Source organism: Marmota monax, unplaced genomic scaffold (assembly GCF_021218885.2).
Source record: "Marmota monax isolate L192 unplaced genomic scaffold, Marmota_monax_Labrador192_F-V1.1 WCK01_AAM20220418_F8-fsc01216, whole genome shotgun sequence".
NCBI lineage: Eukaryota > Metazoa > Chordata > Mammalia > Rodentia > Sciuridae > Marmota > Marmota monax.
The window spans coordinates 48742-57739 of NW_026692870.1; the positions used below are offsets into that span (position 1 = coordinate 48742).

Sequence of the window (8998 nt, forward strand, 5' to 3'; positions counted from 1 at the left end):
GTGCTGTGGTGGGGCTGTGTTGGTGGCAGGCTGAGTTTCTCTCCATCAACTTTCATCTCTTATATTCCATAGACCTTCCAAAGGCTCTCTGGCCTCTTGGAGTGGGTTTCTGGAGACCATGGCTCAGGCCTGTCTGGTGGCCTGATCATTTCCAAGCCATCAGGGCCCCATGCTGAGTACTACTAATTGCATTCTTAACTATACATTGCTACATATTTTATGGTTAGGAGGAATTATCCTTATGTTTCAGAATCTGCTCTGGCAAAAGGGTCACAAAAATCACTCCCTTCAAACTCTCTTGGGTTCCTGTCACCCATACTAATTCTGACCTGCATTTCCATGCAGATAACAGGTGGTTTGCTGGAGAATGTGACATATCCTGTCCACTTCCTCCAGGCAGGGCTCCAGAGACATTGCTTTTTGGCAAATGAAGCATGTGGGGTCTGCCCACTGGGCCACATTTATAATTACTCTCTTAACCTTGTGCTCCCACCACATTCATTTATCTGTCTTCTAACAAAGGGCAGAAAAAGACAACATGCTTCCTTGCAAGCCTATGGGAGGGAAATATCAACCCATGCTGAACTCAGCTTTGATGCCATCCAGGAAGAGACAGTGGTTCATACCAAGAGCCCTGAGAGAGCTGGGAGGTTCCAGCTAAAATGCTGAGTGCACCACTGTGAACTCAGCAAACTACAGAAGTAGGACCCGGGGGGCTGCTGCCAGTGTGGCCACTGCCAGTGTGGCCCTGGTACCAGCCTGCAGAGTCAGGTCTGCACATCCAGGTGTGAAGGACAGGCCCTGTGCTGTTATAAAACCCACAGCACTGGCCTTAATCAGGCACCCAGAAGGCCAGTCTTGCAAGGGTGCTAAGAGCTGCAGGCAGACACCTCATCTGCCCCATGACTCAGAGGATAGCAGAGGCCCTTATGGAGCTGACCCTGAGGTTGGGTGATTTTCACTCCCTGGGCCTTCACTCCTTGTCCCCTTTTCTGTTCCCCAGCATCAGCTTTCTCACCTCCCTGTTTCTGAGGGTGTAGATGAGGGGTTCAGGAGGGGGTGATAGGGTTGCAGAAGAGAATGAGGACCTTGCCCTGGTCCCTGGAGGAGCGGCTCCTAGCTGCATGTACTTGAAGATGATGTTCCTGTAGAACAGGGAGCCCAGGGTGAGGTGGGCCACAGGTGTTGAAGACTATGTCTTCCTGAGTACAACTACATTCTGAACACAACACTGATGATGTGGCCATAGGAGACCAAGAGGGAGATCACGGGAAACAGCATGATGCCCACATCCAGGACAATGACAGTGCCCTCAATAGCCACCATGCTGACACAGGCCACACAGATCAGGATAGGTATCTCACACAGGAAGTGATCCTTCTTCTTGTGTGCACAGCAGTGTAACCATAGGATAACTGACACATGACCAAGGAATTGACTGCACCACAGCCTGGAAATCATGGTCACTGTGTAGGACAGGGGCTTCCAGATAGCCACTAATGTGTCATAGGCAGTGACAGCCAGCTGCAGTCCCTCCACTCCACCCAGGCCCAAGAACAGGAAGAGCTGGACTGTGCCCCTGCAGAGCTGATGATCTTGTCGTGGCCACTTAGGTTGTGGAGCAGTTGGGTATGGGGGTGAAGCTGAGGTCCAGGAAGAACGAAGGGGATAAGAAATACATGGGCATGTGGAGGTAGGGTCCAGCTGTGACACCAGGATGATGGAGTGTGGCCCAGCAGGGTCAGCAGGCGGGCTATCAGGAGGACCACAAAGAGGACCCTCTTCACAATGGGACAATTGGAGAATCCCAGGAGGATGACGATGCCCTGGGTGCTACCATTGGTCCCATCGATCTCTATGGCACCCGAGGAGAGGTGTCAACATCAGAAGAGGCAAGGGCTGCTGGAGTGTGGGCTCCTAGCCAGGCTTAACACAGCACAGTGTTTATTGACTCACATAACCTCTATCTGTGCTGTGCAGGCTCTGCTGGGATTATTATTATTATCCCCAAGTTATATAAAAGAAACAGAGACACTTGTGTGAAGTAAATGTCCCACGTGGAGGGGGAGAGCTGGTCTGCACCCAGGAAATGTGGCTGCCATCTTCACACTTATCCACCCCCGATTCATTGTTACTGCAGAACAGGAGGACACACACCTGCTGAGCTTCATCCTTTGCTTTTTCCAGCTACACAAGTTCCTGAGCTCCTGTCAAAACTTCAGAGGCACAAAGAACACCCCAAACAACCACCTGAAAGGATTTAGGAAACACCATATGCACCTGATCCTTGAACATCACGGGGTTGAAGTACAAGAGCAACTCATACAGAAATATGGTTCAGTAAATAAAACATGCTTAGAGCCTTGCAAGCACTTGATAAACTAATAAGATAAAACATGTAACTAAATATTCAGTCTTTAAAAAATATTTATTTTTTTAGGTTTTTAGGTGGACACAATGATTTATTTCATAGTTGTGTGGTGCTGAAAATCGAACCCAGTGGCTCCTGCATGCTAGGCGAGCACTCCACCACGGAGCCACAGCCCCACCCTACATATTCAATCTTTATCAAAAATTTAGAATGTCACGAATGCATGAATCCATGCTGTCATTATGATACTTTATCATTTACTACTATAAAATACACACAAATCTCATATAAAAAGTGAAAATATATCAACATTCCCAGAAACAGAGACCATACAAGGTGCCACTTGCAAAGGAGAGAAATAAAAACCAAAGTAAAACTGCAGCAGCAGCATAACTGCAGGAGAGGAACTCAGGGAGCCTGGCGCTGTGCCATGACCTCAGCCACCCCTGTGGTGGGAGACATGTGTTGTTCTCCTCACTTGAGCAATGGGGACAGGATCCTAAGTACCTGGTACCTGTGTGGAGGTTACTGCTCAGGCTTCTGATTCCCAATAGGAAACCCAGGTTCCTGGGAGCCCCAACAGTCCTGACCCTGGATCCTCTCCTCACAGTGGAGAGGAAGTGACCCAGAGACACCCCAGGCAAAAGGCGCCCTGTGCATTGAACTTCACCTGGAGGATGCAGGGATGGGCTCAGAGGAGCATCCAGGGTCCTCAATCCTAGGGAGCCCCTCACCCTCCTCACCCAGCATCCAGATTGCTCCCTTGTCAGATGAAATATGAAAAAAACCTCCCATGAAATCAAGCTAAAAAGAACACAGAAATGAGATAATTTCTATGACAACACATTCACCATTATTTTTGCCAAACACGTCACAATTTCCAACTCATGATGTAAACCATGGTCGTGGAGCTGTGCTCCATTAGGTCATGGCTCAGACTCTTGAGTCTGAGGGGGACAACTTCAAATAACACCCACTTAAAGCCTGTGACATGCCCACCCTGGATATTATACAGGGGGATAGAAGCAATTTTTGCTTCTGTAGACCATGGGACAGTGGGACCTGGTGAGCACTGCTGGACCCGTACACTGACTGCCTCCCGTTTGTCCCACAGCTTTACCCAAGAGAAGCAATTGCATTTGTGCTGACTGCTCAGGAGACAGCCTCCTATGGTGCCCTGACCATCTCACTCTTAGCAGCTGGACTCCGAGCCCACCCTGAGCTGTGAATTCTGCTGTTGGGAGCCGCTCTGGACTGCGCACACATTTAAGTCCTGAGTCAGGGAGTAAGGAACAGCCACTGTGCTCCACAACATATTGGGCCTCACCCCCATTCAGATAATGAGGTGTGGCTCCAGGAGTAGGCAACACCCAGTGGGGTCGAGTTACACCCACCTGTTCCTTTGGAATCCTACTCTTTGCCCTTTTGGGATAGAATGTTCCATGGAACTTCTCCTTGTATGTCCTCTTCCCTTGCTCTGCCCTTGATCCCCACACAGCACAGGAGATGGGAATGACCTTCCAGGATGTCAACCTACTGACAGCAGACATCAGGAAGACTCCACTCTCTGAAACTTGACTCTATCCTCATTTGAGTGGCTTCTCCCCAATAAAATGGGGCTCCAGGCCTGCTCTCTCTCTTTCTTGCCTGCCTTGCCTCCTTTGGGGTAGCTGGGTGAGGGAGCCATCACAGAACCCAAAGAAAAAGACATTTCTCTGTCTTTGTGTGATAATTTCATGCAGCCCAGTTCACCTGGAGTGACCCTGACTGGTTTAGTCCTATGTCGGGACAAGTGGTGTCCTGTACTTGAACTTCAGTGTAAATTTTAGAAATTTAATGAGTTTGGAATTTCTCTCCAGAAGATAAGTGCACTTAGGATTTCAGAGTGTTGTGGGTTGAATTGTAGAAAATAAGTGAATTAGACAGAAGAAGTAGTTGTGATGTTAGACTCATAAGATCTGGGAATTTTTCATCTGTTGAAAGATAAAAAAAATATTTTTGCAATTCTAGAGACTATAAGTAAATGTAAAGAATTATGAAGGTGATTCATGGAATATGTTGCTAAGTTTGGTGCTCTCCTATGGGAAAATCATTTTGGTGAAAAGTTTTTATTGTTTTTGTGTATTTTTTTTTTTTTTAAGTATTAAGTAAAGTGTTAGGATGGCCTTAGGCCTGAGCCTAAGCAACACCATTTTAAAAGACCTGCAGTTTCACCAGGCACATCCACAGATCCCTCCAGTTACTTCCCCTCACCCTGATAAAGACAGTGAAGGCTCTGGCAGGCTGACCTTGCCTGATAAAAGGGAAAGGGAGAAGATCAGGGTGGAGACCACCTGACTAGATGTTTCTGACCCCAGGGTAAATGATGTCACTGAGAAATAGGGTGGTAGCTGATAAGGATTCAAAGGGGGGTCAAAAGCCCCCAAATTTAGTATAAATGATAGAGCAAATGAACTTGGATTGCCTGCTGAGGACCTGACATTCCATCACTTGTCATCATTTCTGATTCTCTGCATGCTCAGCACTCTCAAACTCTACTGCCTCCACTGGACCTTGGTGAGAGCCCCAACTCCTCCCAGGACCCCCTCCTCAACCGGTCATCTGCTCCATGCTAGGAAAAGCCTGCCTTGGTTACAGACCTGATCACTGTGGTCTGAGTGAGTGTGCATCTGTTGGACTAAAAGTCTAAGGCTTAAGACCTTTGAACTTAGCATGCAGAGGGAATGTCTGTCACTAGCCTGTCATGATTAAGTGTGTTTTGCAGTGCTTAGAATGAATCTAGAATTGTTTGCTGTGGATTTATTATGTCTATTGCAGTGCCCAGCACTAAGGATTGTCGTTTTCTTGATTAAGAAGCTATAGAGTGAAACTGTATGGAGTAACTTGAGTGAATAAAGCAATGGAAGGGGCAGAAGCGCGTGGACATTCTTTACTTCTCCCCTCGACTGCATACATCACAATTTTGCCCCCTCGCAACATAAAGATTTTTTGGAATCTATATTCTAGGAGTCAATGTTTGGAGGGTAAGAGGAAAAAGGAAATATTTTTCATGGTGTGACTTGATACAGGGGATTTTCTACTAGTAGAGAGGCAAATTGTGTTTTTCTGCTGTTTTTTCAAATGTGCTCAAACAATTTGTACTGAGCCTCTTCCCTGCATTCTTGTCCCACTGGGGTCTGAACAGCTTTAACTGGGCTGCAGGACACAAGACCAGCTGCTGCTTCCTAAAAGATCTTAACTAGCCCCACCCAGCTGTGCTTTTGACCCTTAAGCAACCTGGTCTGGGGGCCAAATGCAGACTGCCTTAGGGTCAAACAGTAATGCTGGCCTCTGCCTTTAAATCACTGTTTTAAAGTGCCCAAGCCATGGAAAGGGAAAATGCAAAAGATGGGAGAACACAAGGGGTGAGGGGAAGACACAGGGAAACAGCCCATTAACAAGGAGAGAGCTGATGCCTGACCTTGGGACCCAGGCAGCTGCAGCAGCCACAGCCAGTTCAGGGGTGTTCCATCACCATGGAAACCAGGGGAGCCTGGCTTCCTCATCAGACCTTTCCCATTTTCCTTTCCTTTATCCTTCCTCTGTCACCCAGGCAGGGCTTCTGGTCCCGCCTCCCAGCCACTAATGTGTCCTTCCTGCTGCACTGGGGTCGGACACTGGAGCTGCAAGGAGCCTGCATTTTTAAGAACACACACATGAAATACAAGAGATCTCTTTCAGGCAAAAATCTGACTCCACAGGCTTCTCCATTGCAGCCCTACGCCTGACTAGATCTGAAGCTAAATAACTTTGTGTGTGTGTGTGTGTGTGTGTGTGTGTGTGTGTGTGTGTGTGTCTCAACAGCTTCCTTTACAGTGCTTCCTTTTGCTCTTCATGGTAATATTACTTAGTAATGTTCCGTTGATGAGAGGTCACAAACATAGGCTTCTTATAATTTTGGAGACTATGGGAATGCATTTTACATGCCACAGACACAAAAGCCAGCATATGAGATCTTTTCTCACAATGTTTCTGTGAAGAGCAAGAAATCCTTCTTCTCATTCCTGACTACGTAATTACAATAAACAAATATATGTATACACAAGGGTTTTTTTAACCACATCACGTGACATCACAAATGAGTGCACTACTAGTCCAAAGTAAAATAAATGGGTCCAAATACTTTTAAGAGCCACATGGTTTAATGAGACTCACTTTAAAATTCCATGGTTGTATAACACTAAGTTATATTTTTATTATGAATGCATATCTTTCCAGTTATTTGGATAATCTATAGTCCTTAATTCATAAAATAATTGACATATATGTCTGATTTTTAATTAATATGTATCTATTTGATTCTAATCATTTTCAACAGAAAACATAAATTATATTTTATATACATGCATTTATCTCATGCTCTGCATTTTATAATACAGATATTTAAGATGAATGTATTTTATTATAAAATATCTATTTCAAAAGATATACAACCACCAAGCAATCTCTAATTATCATATGACTGCACCAATATTTATAAGAAGATTAATAGATATGATTCTGTCAACAGAATATTGACTATATTTTCACTGAGACATTTCTTATCAAGGTACAATAAATAATTTGTTTAGATTCTAAGATTTATAAAAATTGTTCCAAAGTAAAACAAACAAACAAAAAAAGATTTGTAGAGAAGAAAAAGAAGATGTTTCTACAGAGAAGAAACACATATTTGCTAGTATAATTATCCAGCTCTAAGTAACAGAAAAAAAGGATCTCTACTAAGAAAAAAGAAATCATCTTCAGGTAAATTAAAAGGTCTTTATATTCTAATTTTTCATGATGAAAGGGTTTTCCTAAATAAGAAAATGTTTATATAATTATTTAGACAGATGACATGGATAGTTAAAACAATTGAGAAACAGATTTATGTATAACTAGACTGACTATATATATTTGAACTAATCAATTCTAGGATATTTTAACCTATTTCCCTGATTTTATTATGCCGATGTAAGTTTTTTTCACCATTTTCTGACATGACAGAGCTTATTAAAATATTAAGCTTATACCTATAATTTGTGCTGTTTGAACAACGACTGGGGATTGAGCCCGGAGAGCACAACCACTGAGCAACATTCCTAGACCTTTAAAATTTTTGACACAGGATCTTGTTAGTTTCTCAGGACCTCACTAAGTTGCAGCTGTCTATGTTTGTGATCCCTCTCCCTCAGCCTGCTTGGCCACTGGAATTATAGCTGTGTGACACTGTGCCCAACAAGACTCATACCCCTCTTCCTTAGGTTTCTTCCTTTTTTTTTTTTTAAGAGGAAGGGGATGTGTCCTGTGAATTGAACTCAGGGGCCCTCAAACACTGAGCCACCACCACAGCTCTAATTTGTACTTTATTAGACACTGGGTCTCAGTCAGTTGTTTACCGTCTCACTATGTCTGAGGCTGGATTGAACTCAGTCCTCCTGCCTTAGCCTCCTGAGCTACTGGAATGACAGGCATGAGCCCTTGCACCTGGATTTGTTTTGTTTTAAAATTATTTTATTTCTTTCAGTTACTTATACATGACTATAGAATGTATTTATGCACTTTGATGTATCATACAAAGATGGGATATCATTTCTCATTTTTCTGTGTGTACATGTTGCAGAGTCATACTGGTCATGCAGTCACCTATGTATGTACAGTACCCTAAACACAGAAAAATCCAGCCTGGGTTTTCTGGCTTACTCCACCCAAGTATTAATCATGGGGAGAAAAGCTAAGTTGGATTTAAAATTCACTGCTGTAAAAGACGTTTAAGAAAAAAGGAGAAAAGCTGCAAACATGAGGATACACCTGCAGAGCTGCATCTGCTGATATGGACAGTATTGGGGTCCACACACAGCAGCGGCAAACTCACCACCTGAGCTAGGGGAGTGCTTGGTGCTAGAGCACCTGTCTAGCATGCACAAGGCAGGACTGAGTCCCTGACACCAGGGAAAGAAAAGAAATAAAAAGCAACTCCATTAATAATAGGGCAAAGTATATTTCGAGAAGGTGCCTCTCCAAACAATACATACAAATTACAAGATTTTATAATGCTCTTTTACGTGCCTCCGTACAACACATGAGACTTAGAAAAGAATGAGTGACAGAGTCGTGGTCGCAGAGTCATCAGCAGGCCAATAAGGCATCAAGGAAAAGGAAGAGATCAGCTGCAGGCCACACAAGGGCATATACCATGGTACCAGCTGCTAGCAGGCTGAGGCAGGGTAACCACAAGTTCAAGGCAGCCTCAATCTATCTTTAAAAAATAACAATTAACAGGGTTAGGGTGAAGCTCAGTGGTGGATCCCTCCTGGGTAATGTCTGAAATAATGAAGGGAGAAAAAAAAGGAAGGAAGAGATATTTCACTAATCTATACACAAGGCTGGAGTGGAGAGGCCTCAACTAACACACACAATGTGTCTGAAACTTCTGAATGACACAAGACTAAATTGAGAAGTCATGAAATAACAATTGATTTTTGAGAAGGAATAGTGGTGGGCAGTAACATTTTGAGAAAAATTAAAGAAATCAATAGTTGCATTACATAGTGAGGATGAAAGAACAGCACCCTCACATGAGCACCACACCATTTCTGATAGCCACAC

The 8998-nt window shown here is 44.1% G+C and overlaps 1 pseudogene; it reads right to left on the reverse strand.

Annotated features, from left to right (window-relative positions):
- Positions 1 to 973: 973 nt before the first annotated feature.
- On the reverse strand, positions 974 to 3272 carry LOC124096115 (olfactory receptor 2W3-like; annotated as a pseudogene).
- Positions 3273 to 8998: the final 5726 nt, after the last annotated feature.